General features: G+C 52.0%; 1 protein-coding gene across 1 annotated transcript in view; it reads right to left on the reverse strand.

Moving 5' to 3' along the window:
- LOC113213970 (zwei Ig domain protein zig-8-like) overlaps positions 1-14,284 on the reverse strand; it is a 138,540-nt gene that overhangs the window by 111,645 nt on the left and 12,611 nt on the right. The gene's annotated exons all lie outside the window — the stretch shown is intronic.

The following is a 14,284-nucleotide window of genomic DNA, read 5'->3' on the forward strand; positions in this document are numbered from 1 at the left end:
CCCTCGCCCCACCCCCCTACTCCCCGATCATCAGTCGATGTCCCTAGATCGCCGCCGCCGCTGGGCCGCGCCCCAGGATCGCGTGATCCATGGCGAGCGAACGCCAGAACGAGGTCGCCGAGAAGAGTAGTAGTTTCCTCGATCGGCGCGGCCAGGAGGCGAGGCAGGGGGCTGGAACGGGTAGCGGGGCGCGACCCAGGCAGCCGCCGTCCCCACCGACCCCGCCAATAATCCGAAAGCGGTTCTCGTTGTTTTCATTCCTTTATTTCAGGCGCCTGAGGCCAATCACGATATGCTACACCGTCAAGTGTTTTCTTTTCCAGGAGGAATATTTCATTTGAGCAAAGGTAGTGACGTGGCGCTAGCAAGGATCAGTCAGAAAGTCACGTACATTGACAAGCTCCAATAGCGCCTGATAGGTAGGCAACATCTCGTCTGCGTGGGCATGGGTGTGTTGCGGGCTGGCCTACCCTGAGTCTCGCAGGCGCCGAGCTCCCGCACAGCGTCGAATGAATCTGACGTTAATATCTGGAGGCGCCCTAAACTAAGACGCAGGCTAGAGAAATTGCCGCCGGCGGGCGGAGCCGGGCGGGTTCACCGGCGCAGCGAAGCAGCATCTCCGTTTCGTCGGTGAAGCAGGGTGCGGGACTCGCTCGTTTCAGTTGGCCAGACTCTGCGCGGCGAGTGGCCTTGTGAAGCGTCCAGACGCGGGTGTTGCGGACCTCCTGCGGCGGATTAAATGCGGACCGCGCCAGTCCGGTATAGAGTCTGGCGGGGCCCCGGGCGGGGAGAGGCAGCGGTCGCGACCATTGGCGCTGTCGGCGTGCTGCGGGTGAGTTATCATCGGACGCGTCCGGGATGGCGCAGGGGGAGGGGGCGGGAGCTGCGGCGTGCACATCCAGGGCATTAGGTTGGCGGCAGGCGCTCGCCCGTGCACCAGTCGCTGGCCGGAAGCAAGCTATATCGTAAGCCTTTCCCCCCGCCGATCTACTCCTCCCACGCTCCCCCTTCCCCGGTCTTTCTCTGTCTGTTTCCCTCCCTCGCCGACTCGGGACTTGGGCGGACAGACTCACCTCGAATCAGATAGCAGCGCGCGCTACACCACTATCTCGCTATATAGCGTCTTGGTTTAGCGCCGCGCGCCCCGCCACACGTCCCGCGCGCGATTGCGTTGGACGATCCCTGCCTCCGCCCCCCGCGCCGCCCCCGCGCCGACACAAACCCAATCACACGGAGTTGCGGGCGCGCTATACCAAAGGGGGTTTACCTTGGCGATGATGCCGTCGCGCCCTGCAGGGCCGGGTTGCCTACGCACGGGGCGCTCTGCAGCGCTGCAAGTGAGTAACGCTTAGGAACTTTAAATAAGGCGTACTTTATGTTACAGCCCGTATCGAGGTGACTAAAAATGAATGTTTCTAAAATTAATGTGTGCCTCACAGAAAGGGAGGACACCGTGTCAGACCAGGTATGACAAACGCATGTCAGACACCAGCTGACCCTCTTAAGTGTGAGACACACGAGGTGACGCACTTCTATTGGAGAGTAGTGTCACTGTCACACGGTTCTTTAAAGTGTAGGCTACAACACTATATTCCCACGGTGCCGAGGGCGGGTGACAGCTGTCGCGTAGGTGACAACATGCTGGACAGCGTGGACAGCGCCCACCGTACATAACCGGCGCAAAACCTGACACGGATGGTTAGGAATGCATATCTTATCATATTTTTAAAGCGTTATCCATTAAGAAAAACAGATGAGCTCTGAGAATGGTGGCGAAATGAAGCAGGATGAAGAGTGAGAAATGAAAAACACCCACTACTCTTGGACGAGGCTTTTGTTTCAATCCAAGACAGTTTTGAACGAGCCGAAAACGGCGCAGTGGGCAGGAGAAGGAGAGGGGGGGGGGGTCTGGCACAGGGATCTGAGCGGGACATGTTTGGGGTTGATATGGCAGGGGGCGGGGGGAGGGTTCGTACCTTTATCTACCCCATCCCCTAGCGCCGTCCACTCACAACTCATTCTGGCCCCTGTCCACACCGTCCGGCCGGCCAAGTTCGACCCCCCGGGGTGCCTGGGGGTTGGTGGCTGGGACGGGCGGGTAGAACGGAGGGGGGGGGGGGGAGACAGCCACATAGCGCTAAATGAAGTACACCTGTCACACCCCGTCGGGGCGGTGGCAGCGTCCTCCCAGCAGCCATTAGGCGGTAAGAGTTACTCGCCTTTCACGAGCAGGACAAAGAGCAACAACAAGAAACAAACGAGATTCGGCCATCAAGCGACACACACATGCCTCACGTCACAACTCATACGCTCTGCACATCCAAATGCATGAAAGTCGGCAGGTTTAATTCAGAAAAGAAGATAAAATAAAAGATTGACAGAAATAAAAGATAAAAATAAGAAAAAAACCTTCAGCAAAACAAGAACAATAACTGGCCAAAGATACACCCTTAGCAAACCTGCAGGTTTCATGAAACTTTTTATTGATTTGTTGAGTGACAAAGAGGATGGATGCATCGTACATCCGGTGGCTGGGTAACCCAATAGCTCTGTGCTCTGTAATGTACGATGCAATCAGTTTTAGTTGTTGCTAGGTAGTCCACATAGGATGCTTGCAACGGCATTGTAATTGCAAAGCAATAGCTCTGTAAATGCGAAAAACCCATTCCTCTCTAAACTTATGCGTAGGATTTTAACTGTGCAATAATGAGCAAAACGCAAAAGGAGAAAAAACACACATAACAGGCTATTTTAAAAAAAAGAGCAAAAGCAGTTATGGAGCAGTTGTTTCCCTATGCGGCTCGTGTGCGACACATTGTGACTCGTGCCGTGATGTACATTAAAGCGACACGACATGACGATAAGGGCCGGACGGAGAGTTTAACGGGGGCACTAACTGCGCGTGCTGCCCACTGTCGTCAACACGAACAACAACAACAACAACAACAACAACAACTCATATAGTACCCGGCCCGTCTGCAAATTAAAAGGTACAACGGAGGTATTAGCCGCTCGATAACGCGGCCCATATACAGGGGTGGGGAAGGGGGATGTAATGTGGCCCCACAGGACTCCGCGGGGGCAGCCTAATCCCTCATATTGCCAGCCCATTCGCACCGGCACACACACAGACACACAGGCGTGCGCACCGCCCTGAGAGAGCGGCTGTGGCACTACAAACGCTGCTATATGGGGGACGCCGTCGTACCATGATCTGGTGCTGGCAACGCACCTCGGCACGACGCAGTACACTCTTGGCAAAGAGCAATTCACTTTAAATGACAAAGGGACATTTTTTAGATTTACTTTTTGTCCAAGACTATATTAAGAAAGTTGTCCAGCGACAATTCACTGTTAAAATTCTTCGTCACAATGACGAAAACACCAAAGCTAATTGTTAGTACAGTTGTGTCGTCATGGGTTTTTTCGTCACATGACTAGGGTTTTCTTGACATGTGTCGAAAAAAACCATGACGACACCCCGTACTAAAAATTAGCCATGCTATTTTCGTCATCGTGACAAAGATTTTTTACAGTGAAGGCAAATCTTTCTCTTCTTGGGTTCAATCACACCGGAAAAACAAAGGTATTATATCCTACCTTTCCAGGGGCACTTAACCCGTTTTTTGGGGTGCTAAAGAGTGTATTTTCAGATTTTCCCAAATATTTTCTGAACGAGCAAACCACGCACATTTTGGGGTACATTGTCGCATTGCTCGCAAAATTCCGCGTCAAACGAGCCTACATGCGATAGGGTTCTGATAAGCAGTCAGCAAATAAAAAGAAAGTCAAAAAGTACAAAAAAATCAATTAATGCCAATTTTCAACAGAATCTCATCACATGTAGGCTCGTTTGATGTGGGATTTTGCGTAGATTACGAAAATAGGTCTTAGAATCTAATTTTATTCCATAGGAACGAAATACTTCGAAAAAACATAAACTGTCATGCCTTTGGAGATTTAGTGCCTTTTTAAAGGTAGGATATCCAACCTTTGTTTTACCAGTGCATTGTGAACTCTGCCGCATTCCAAGTATAAAGTGGATCGACCGGAGGGCGTATCCTGTACCTTTGCCACGATATTCCCCGACGCGTTCTTTTTCCAACATGATAAGAAAAAACAAACGTCGAGATGGTTGAAATGCGCGATGCGACGCGTTTTGGCGCTGTCGATATTTGAGCGCGAGTACGGCTGCTGGGCAGACTCTAGATAGCGAGCCGTCGCTTCGAGGAAGTATTCTCGTTTAACGCGTGAGAAGCAGAAAGACACGAGGAGGAAATTGAAAACATGCTAGCACAGACAGAGAGAGAGAAAAAGAGAGAGAGGGTGGAGGGCAACAAGCGCGCAGTGCACGCCAGCACGCCTGCTCCGTGTGACACAGCCAGCATCACCAGCAGCGCAGAACGCATTTAAATTTAAAACGAGGCAGATATGAAACACCCACCCCAAGTACTGATGGGTGGGGATCAACAACAACAATCTACCTCCCGCACACCGGTGCTCTGTAACCCAGATTTGCGGTCAGAGATCCCTACGCCACGCCCCGCCCTGCCACGCCACGAGTGGCACTGCACTGCGCAACTCCGAGTGTTCCGTGCGCATTCTAGCTGCGGTTTGCTACACGATCCAATCGGAGTACCCCGCGCTCGGGTTCTAGCTGGAAACCCGCTAAACCCGCTCTGTAAACGCAATCGTCATAGTGTCGTATGCATCGTTACAAAGAGTTTCAGATTCGCCAGGCACGACGAGGTAGGTTATGACTGGTCTGGCACAGGGATCTGAGCGGGACATGTTTGGGGTTGATATGGCAGGGGGCGGGGGGAGGTTCGTACCTTTATCTACCCCATCCCCTAGCGCCGTCCACTCACAACTCATTCTGGCCCCTGTCCACACCGTCCGGCCGGCCAAGTTCGACCCCCCGGGGTGCCTGGGGGTTGGTGGCTGGGACGGGCGGGTAGAACGGAGGGGGGGGGGGTGAGACAGCCACATAGCGCTAAATGAAGTACACCTGTCACACCCCGTCGGGGCGGTGGCAGCGTCCTCCCAGCAGCCATTAGGCGGTAAGAGTTACTCGCCTTTCACGAGCAGGACAAAGAGCAACAACAAGAAACAAACGAGATTCGGCCATCAAGCGACACACACATGCCTCACGTCACAACTCATACGCTCTGCACATCCAAATGCATGAAAGTCGGCAGGTTTAATTCAGAAAAGAAGATAAAATAAAAGATTGACAGAAATAAAAGATAAAAATAAGAAAAAAACCTTCAGCAAAACAAGAACAATAACTGGCCAAAGATACACCCTTAGCAAACCTGCAGGTTTCATGAAACTTTTTATTGATTTGTTGAGTGACAAAGAGGATGGATGCATCGTACATCCGGTGGCTGGTTAACCCCATAGCTCTGTGCTCTACAATGTACGATGCAATCAGTTTTAGTTGTTGCTAGGTAGTCCACATAGGATGCTTGCAACGGCATTGTAATTGCAAAGCAATACCTCTGTAAATGCGAAAAACCCATTCCTTTCTAAACTTATTATGCGTAGGATTTTAACTGTGCAATAATGAGCAAAACGCAAAAGGAGAAAAAACACACATAACAGGCTATTTTAAAAAAAAGAGCAAAAGCAGTTATGGAGCAGTTGTTTCCCTATGCGGCTCGTGTGCGACACATTGTGACTCGTGCCGTGATGTACATTAAAGCGACACGACATGACGATAAGGGCCGGACGGAGAGTTTAACGGGGGCACTAACTGCGCGTGCTTCCCACTCGTCGCGTCGTCAACACGAACAACAACAACAACAACAACAACAACAACTCATATAGTACCCGGCCCGTCTGCAAATTAAAAGGTACAACGGAGGTATTAGCCGCTCGATAACGCGGCCCATATACAGGGGTGGGGAAGGGGGATGTAATGTGGCCCCACAGGACTCCGCGGGGGCAGCCTAATCCCTCATATTGCCAGCCCATTCGCACCGGCACACACACAGACACACAGGCGTGCGCACCGCCCTGAGAGAGCGGCTGTGGCACTACAAACGCTGCTATATGGGGGACGCCGTCGTACCATGATCTGGTGCTGGCAACGCACCTCGGCACGACGCAGTACACTCTTGGCAAAGAGCAATTCACTTTAAATGACAAAGGGACATTTTTTAGATTTACTTTTTGTCCAAGACTATATTAAGAAAGTTGTCCAGCGACAATTCACTGTTAAAATTCTTCGTCACAATGACGAAAACACCAAAGCTAATTGTTAGTACAGTTGTGTCGTCATGGGTTTTTTCGTCACATGACTAGGGTTTTCTTGACATGTGTCGAAAAAAACCATGACGACACCCCGTACTAAAAATTAGCCATGCTATTTTCGTCATCGTGACAAAGATTTTTTACAGTGAAGGCAAATCTTTCTCTTCTTGGGTTCAATCACACCGGAAAAACAAAGGTATTATATCCTACCTTTCCAGGGGCACTTAACCCGTTTTTTGGGGTGCTAAAGAGTGTATTTTTAGATTTTCCCAAATATTTTCTGAACGAGCAAACCACGCACATTTTGGGGTACATTGTCGCATTGCTCGCAAAATTCCGCGTCAAACGAGCCTACATGCGATAGGGTTCTGATAAGCAGTCAGCAAATAAAAAGCAAGTCAAAAAGTACAAAAAATCTATCAATTAATGCCAATTTTCAACAGAATCTCATCACATGTAGGCTCGTTTGATGTGGGATTTTGCGTAGATTACGAAAATAGGTCTTAGAATCTAATTTTATTCCATAGGAACGAAATACTTCGAAAAAACATAAACTGTCATGCCTTTGGAGATTTAGTGCCTTTTTAAAGGTAGGATATCCAACCTTTGTTTTACCAGTGCATTGTGAACTCTGCCGCATTCCAAGTATAAAGTGGATCGACCGGAGGGCGTATCCTGTACCTTTGCCACGATATTCCCCGACGCGTTCTTTTTCCAACATGATAAGAAAAAACAAACGTCGAGATGGTTGAAATGCGCGATGCGACGCGTTTTGGCGCTGTCGATATTTGAGCGCGAGTACGGCTGCTGGGCAGACTCTAGATAGCGAGCCGTCGCTTCGAGGAAGTATTCTCGTTTAACGCGTGAGAAGCAGAAAGACACGAGGAGGAAATTGAAAACATGCTAGCACAGACAGAGAGAGAGAAAAAGAGAGAGAGGGTGGAGGGCAACAAGCGCGCAGTGCACGCCAGCACGCCTGCTCCGTGTGACACAGCCAGCATCACCAGCAGCGCAGAACGCATTTAAATTTAAAACGAGGCAGATATGAAACACCCACCCCAAGTACTGATGGGTGGGGATCAACAACAACAATCTACCTCCCGCACACCGGTGCTCTGTAACCCAGATTTGCGGTCAGAGATCCCTACGCCACGCCCCGCTCTGCCACGCCACGAGTGGCACTGCACTGCGCAACTCCGAGTGTTCCGTGCGCATTCTAGCTGCGGTTTGCTACACGATCCAATCGGAGTACCCCGCGCTCGGGTTCTAGCTGGAAACCCGCTAAACCCGCTCTGTAAACGCAATCGTCATAGTGTCGTATGCATCGTTACAAAGAGTTTCAGATTCGCCAGGCACGACGAGGTAGGTTATGACTTTAGAAGACAACGCTGCCAGAGGGCGTTCGTTCGTGTGAGCGCGTCGCGCTTCAGGTAAACAAACGTGTACGCGTGTTCCTGACGCAACGACTCAAAGAGCTTTTCATCAGGGCCCTTTTGGCGTTCCTGTTCCTCCACCTTTGCCCTCACCGGCCCCGGCAATGTTTGTGTTTTTTTCCCCCACCTCGGATTCTGTGCGGAAACAAAACGAAGGGGGAGGGCGAAGGGCTTGAGGCCCGCCCACCAACATCTCCCGGGGTAAACACACAATAATAAAAAAGAGCCTTTCTGGTGCGGTCAGGCAAACGACAAGATGAAATAATCAAGGGCTGGCTGCGGGGCTGCCGGTCCAACCCGCCTCCAGGGGAGGGGAGATCTCACCCTCGAGAGCCAGGAGAGCCAGGGGTCTCTGCCGCCGCCCCGCCCCGCCCCCCGCAGTTCATCGCCGCGGCACGTCCGAACCTCGGCCAAGACCTGAATCTCTCCCTCTTGAGCCAAGTTCGAAAAGGCGATATTTTTGTGAGGGTGTGGGGGGAGGGGTCGGCCCCGACCTTACCTGTGCCAGCCAGCCAGAGCCAGGGGGCCGGAGCGATAAGGAAGAGGGCCCTCTGCACTTTTACAGAGCGGCGTGGAGAAAGAGAGAGAGAGAGAGAAAGAGAGAGAAAGAGAGAGAGAGAGAGAGAGAGAGAGAGAGAGGGGGGGGGGGTGGCATGCTCAGCGCTGCGGAGCGAGCAGTGTACCGAACGGTACCGAACCTCAGAACAGGTCCGCCGCATGTTACATGGGTCGGATGGGCATGACGCGCTCATGTCAGAGACCAGCCCCATCCTGCAGGACCTCCTGCGGCGTGTGTCCTGCAGGAGGACTGACCGCAGAACAGGCACCGCCCACTGCGCAGTGACCCTTAAAAGTGATCACTCTACACTGTGTGTCTCCTTTGGCTTCTAGAATTGGAACAATCAGAAGACGTTGCGATTGGGGGTGTAGTGTTCGGCTATGTTACTTGATCTCATCTTCACTTGACACTTGACAACATCGGCGCTCGGATTATTGATGCAGAGACTCGTCTTTCTGCGCGTCCCTTTCTATTCCGCGAGCGGTCCCAACATCGTCACACAACTTTGCCCACTTCCTCTCTTTTCACTTCATTTATCATCGCTCGCTCTCCCTCGCCGCTGCCCCCTTCGCGCCCAGTGCTAGCCCCCCACCCCCTCAGCCACACTACCACCAGGGAGGAAGAACAAAGGGTCCAGTAGGGAAGCCAGCCACATGGAGAGCGAGGCACGTTTGTCAAAGAGGGGTGTTTTGACTTACTGCAGAAGCGAGACCAATGGCTCGAAAGAATGAAAATATAGAGAAGGCGGTGTGTGAAGGTCGAGACAAGCCGGCAGAGAGGGGGGGGGTGGGCGGTGGCAAAGGGAAGATTAACATGGGTAAGAGTGGAAGACAAAAGAACCAGTGAGCAGTTGTTGGCACTGGCGCACGTAGCTGAGGAGTAGGTGCGAGGAGCGAAGAGGGCGTAGATCTGCACCGTCCCCCTCGCGATCGATGGTATTTTGGCACGACGCCTCCTGGATAGTGGTACTACTACCTGCCCACCAGGAGGCCGGGAGGGACCGCGACAAGGCGAGTGAGCGAGGGAGGCACAGGCCGGCCGGCCCGCCCCTTCGGCAGGCGCCGGAATCACCGCGGAACATTTTCTAGGGTCGATCTGGGAATTGGCACAGGGGCTACCTCCCTTTTCTGCCACACATTCACATTTGCATTCGCGATGAGACGCTACTGCGCTTTGGCAAACGCATAAAGAAGTAGTGGCGAGAAAAAATTGTGTATAACGATCTTTGAAACGGGAGCATAGACCAGTACGCCCAAGAGGCCAGTAGCGAGCTGCAACTCTCGGGGCCCGGCCGGCGGCGGGAGAACGGGGGGTGAGGGGAGGGGGAGCAGAGGGAGCGCGAGAGAGGGGAGGGGGAGGGCAAGGTCCGAGGGGCGCGGTGCGGGTGCGGTCAGGGCCGCGCGGGCGGGGCCATTCCATAACTTACTTTACAACTTTAGTTTTTAGTGTCACCGTTGGAAGTCATTTGGGGACGGACCGAGAGGCCCCCACCGGGCCCCTCAGGGTGGAGGGGCGAGCGAGCGCGGGGAGGTAACCACCACATACCATTGCGGGCGGCCGGAGCGCCGCTCTACCTCCTCCCGCAGCCCGCAGCCGCCGCACCCCGGGCCCGCCGCAGCCACCATGTCACCGATTATGGCACAATCATGGTATTAAATTGCGACCCCTGCCCCCTCCCCTCCACCGTCCACCTTCGGACTGACGTCTCGCTCACATTACGTCGTACGGGACCACAAAGGGAGCAGTTTACCTTAAGAGCGGCACTTATCTACATGAAAGGTTATTCATTCGGGCTTTGACCTTTATTCTTTCGTTTAGGCTTGCTCAAGAATACTCTGCAAATTCGACTGTTTAGGACAAGATTTCAGTTTCAATCGCGAGGCTTTTAAATCTCTCGGTTTTAACTGCAAGACCGGCCAAAGGCTTTTCCCTCTCAGTCTAAACTGACAGACTGGCTCGTCTCGCAGTTTAAAAACTGAGACTAAATATTTCCTTCATCGCGGGAGGGGAGGCGTGCGTAACGCGACTGGCGGCAGGCGGGTCGCCTCGCCTCAGCCGTTGCAGCCCGCGTGCCTTGGAGAGCGCCGTCCGGACGCGGATCAGCCGCACGACAGCGGCGGGCAGCGTCCGGCGGCGTCCAGCGCGCGCCACCAGCACACGTACCGCCCATTAAGTCCGACAATGCAAAACGGTTTCCAATTAAAACGGGCGGGACACAAGCACAAGCACACACGCACACAAACACGGCACAACAACAATTACAAACACGAAAGTGCCGGCAGCACGGCGCGCCCACGCGCCCTCCGGCGGTGCCGCGCAGCGTAGCGCAGCGGGGGCAGATTTTGGAAAACGTCACGATTCCGCCATGATTTCTGTGGAAGCAATCCGCTGTAGCGTGCATGTTGCGTTACATCAGATGGGCGGTCGCGGACGGTCGAGTGGGCGCCATCGATTGTGTACATAGGCTATAAACCCTGGAGCAGAGGAAACGCCGCAGCGTATCCGTTCACTTTTCACGGTCCGGTCCCGCGCACCCACCGGCGCTGCCAACACGACGCACTTCTCTCCACAAATCAATCTGTCCTGAAGTTAAGGGTAGTGCGGGGCACTGAAACTGGACGCTTTTTTTTTAGATTGATTGAATTTTTAATGCTATTTGTGTGTGCAAAAGTTTTTCAATTTAACTGATTCACCCCCGCACCTAGAAAATAGTTCAATTAAATAAACGGAGAATCCCTTAGATCAATGGAAATTTAACCAATAGAAAATATGATAATTGAATTCCATCGAGTCAAGAGAAAATTATCATATTTTCATCTCATTGATTCAACGGAACCGTTTTCTGAGTGCGAGATTTAACTTTGATTTGTTTCGAGAGAGTTTCTTATAGTTGCATTTGCAAATAAAGTGTGAAATAACCTAACCTAGCATGCCTGGAAAACAGCCATTACTTTTCTTTACCAGTTGCAGAGGCGTTTAAAGAAGATGGGGGGGTCCTCTACGCAAGAGGGTAGCGCTCGGCGGAAAGAGGCTCCTTTTCATAATTTGGCGGTATTGATTGGTACGAGAGCGAACCGTCCTCGAGGAGGAAGGTAGGGTCAGACATCAGGAAGGAGGAAGCCTGTTGCGACCACCAGGCCGGCACGTAAGTGGTTGGTCAGCCAGATGGCAGGGGGAAGGGAATCCCAGTGGAACAAGGTCAAAGATAGGGATTGCAAAGAGAAGACAGCGTGAAAAAACCCATCAGAAAACCGTTCGTGAGATATTACTGTTCCATTAGCTACAGAATTTACTCGTCACGATTAACTGAAATGTCAGTTCTGGAACAGATTCTCGGTTGCAAAAAGCAAATTCTTTATATTTCCGTGCGCACTGGACTTGACCTCTTCAGAACGGGTCGCCAATGGACATCGACGTGCGGCCGGTGTGGTGAAGGGGCACATTCATAAGCCACAGGGGGGGTGGCGGCAGGGCAGCTCGTAGTGCTCGTCCTTGAATAAGGAATCGCATCAATAATTTGTCGCCCCTTTGTTCTTTCCCATAAAAAGAAAACAGACACAGCCCCTTACACTCACACTATCTCGTATTTATTTCACCTCTCAACACCTTGGTCGCCTAGCTTGCCAAAACGTTTGCAGTCCTTTATGATGCTGAAGAGGGACTGCCAACATTTTGGCAGGCTAGACGACCACTGTGTTGAGAGAGATGTGCAGGTGTACAAACTATTTCGCAAGCGGTTTGCGCCTGAACACGCTAGGTACTCAATAGAGTGTTTGAGCGGGTCGTGCTTGCTGACGACATAATGACTCTCGGGGGCCCACAAACGCTGTACTCTACAATGGCCTGCCTGTCTGGCGTCTCTTGTCCACAATGTCCGCCGCTGCCACGACCCGTATCAACAGCTCATTCATTCCAAAAGCCCTACCCTACCCCTCCCCACCCCAATAAGATCGACAGGCTATCCACTCGCCTCAGCCAACCCACCCCACCTTGCCCCGCCGCCGGGTGTCGCCTGCGCTCGGCGCTCGTAAGGGTTTAGTCCGAGTGGCTCCGACCCCCTCCCACTCCAGTCGCCTGCCAATCCACCAATCCTTAATCAGGCAGCGCCGGAAAAGCCCGTCCCTCTCCGGCACGGCATGGAATGCGACACTCCTGCGGGGAATACGCCGTGCAACTGGCGGGAAACCACGTGATTGTTTCTAACGAAAGGCTGATTTAATAGTTAAAAGGTTTCCACCTGGTTTCCACGACCCGTTTTCACACGTCACGCATCTTGTGTTTCCCTTAGGGGCAACACTCTTCAGAATGACCACTAGAGGGGTTTCTGCACCAGTTTGCCACATACCTTCCCCCTTGCATACCCCCCAATAGGGTGAGTTCTTGCATCAAGTACCACAGTACCATTCTTCCCGCGACAATACCACTCCCGGATTCGGTCAAGAACCGATGCCTTGTTCCAAGTTAGGATTCGTTAGAATTTGAAACTCCTTTTTTTTTTTTTTTTTTTTTTTTTTTTTTTGTTTTTGTGGGTGTGCCGGAAGGGCCGCCCTGTGCCGATGCAAACTACCAAATGTTGTAGGGCGGCCCGCTGCACGCCACCCCGTTACAGAAATAGGCACGGGGGCTCTCAATAAAACGTCAATACGCCCGGCGTGACGATCGTTTGGCAGTTGCCACAAGTTTTCAATGTATCACGATTCTATAGATATCTCTGAGACTGGCATCTGCTATTTCTGGTGTGTCAATGCACTGAATGTAAAAGGTCAATAGTTACTTTGGTGAAGGGGCCACAACCGAGGCCACAACTCCCGGAAAACAACGCAGCACGCGTCAATTGATTGAAGGTTAGCGGCAATGAATGTGTAAAGATTGGGTAACTGGAAAAGGACTGGTGGCTCGAAATATTTGGAGCAGTACTCAATGACTCAAAAACAACTCGAACTAACTGGGAAATGGTTGGCTGCCTGGTCTGAAAATAGTCTTTAGGCAAGTTCATTGATGTACGTTTGCGCACATCTTCATTGCAACCAATAATATCGAATTACAAAACAAAAAATTAAATCAATCGCACTGGACGAATACTGGCATTTTACATTTAAACCTCGATTTAAACTTTAAATGTAAAATGCCGCAATAACCATGCAGTGGCTTTAAAGCCGTGGAAAAAGAGGACTCGTGTCATAAATCAAAAGTTGGTGCGAGAGGACGTGACTGAATACGTCAACACACGTTCGCGTCCCTCGTTCGCTCTAAAGTAGTGTTTCGACCAATGGCACGATTGTTCCCCCCTGGCCATCTGCCGCCTATTACCGAGGCTAATTCCAATACCAGCAAAGCTTCGCCACGGAGGCAGGCCGGGCGGGGCCTCGGCCCCGAGAGGCTCTCTAGCCTCGCCTCGCCCGCGTGCCGACCAGGCCGTGCCGGGCAGGCCGCGCAGGCCAAGCGTGGCGGGTCGTGCATGGCGAGCACAATCGATTCGGCCCGATCGAGTCCCTTTTGGCTCCTTGGAAACAACAACACACTCACGGACCGCGTCAGGGGAGCACTTGACAGTGGATTTAGTCGAGTCAGCAGGGGGAGGGCGGCCGACGCTGTGGGCAGCGGGGATTTCGCTCAGTTTTTCATTACTTGGCTTTGCCTTAAGTAAGCCAATCGCCGACTCCAAGAACGACCATTTCCATGAGAAGTAATGAAAACTGGGGCAAATGTACTCTTTGCATCCTGCTCGCCACACACAATATATTTAATTTTTCGTTATGACAATACGACAAGGTCGGTCGATCGAGCAGGAAGAAATAAAAACTTAGCCTTAGAGATTGGGGACATCAGTGACAGTGAAAATGTTTATAAAATCCCTTCGATACAAACGGTCACGACACCAAGTCATCCTTACTGTTTAAAATACTATTTGAAAGACTGCGTACATGTGTGTGTGCGTGTGAACAGGAAAGGGAGGGGGGAGGGAGAGGACACGGCGAGCGAGAGAGAGAGAGAGAGAGCGAGAGAGAGAGCGAGAGAGAGAGAGAGAGAGAGAGAG

The sequence above is a fragment of the Frankliniella occidentalis genome, unplaced genomic scaffold (genome assembly GCF_000697945.3).
Source record: "Frankliniella occidentalis isolate FOCC.00 unplaced genomic scaffold, Focc_3.1 Scaffold29, whole genome shotgun sequence".
NCBI classification, from domain to species: domain Eukaryota; kingdom Metazoa; phylum Arthropoda; class Insecta; order Thysanoptera; family Thripidae; genus Frankliniella; species Frankliniella occidentalis.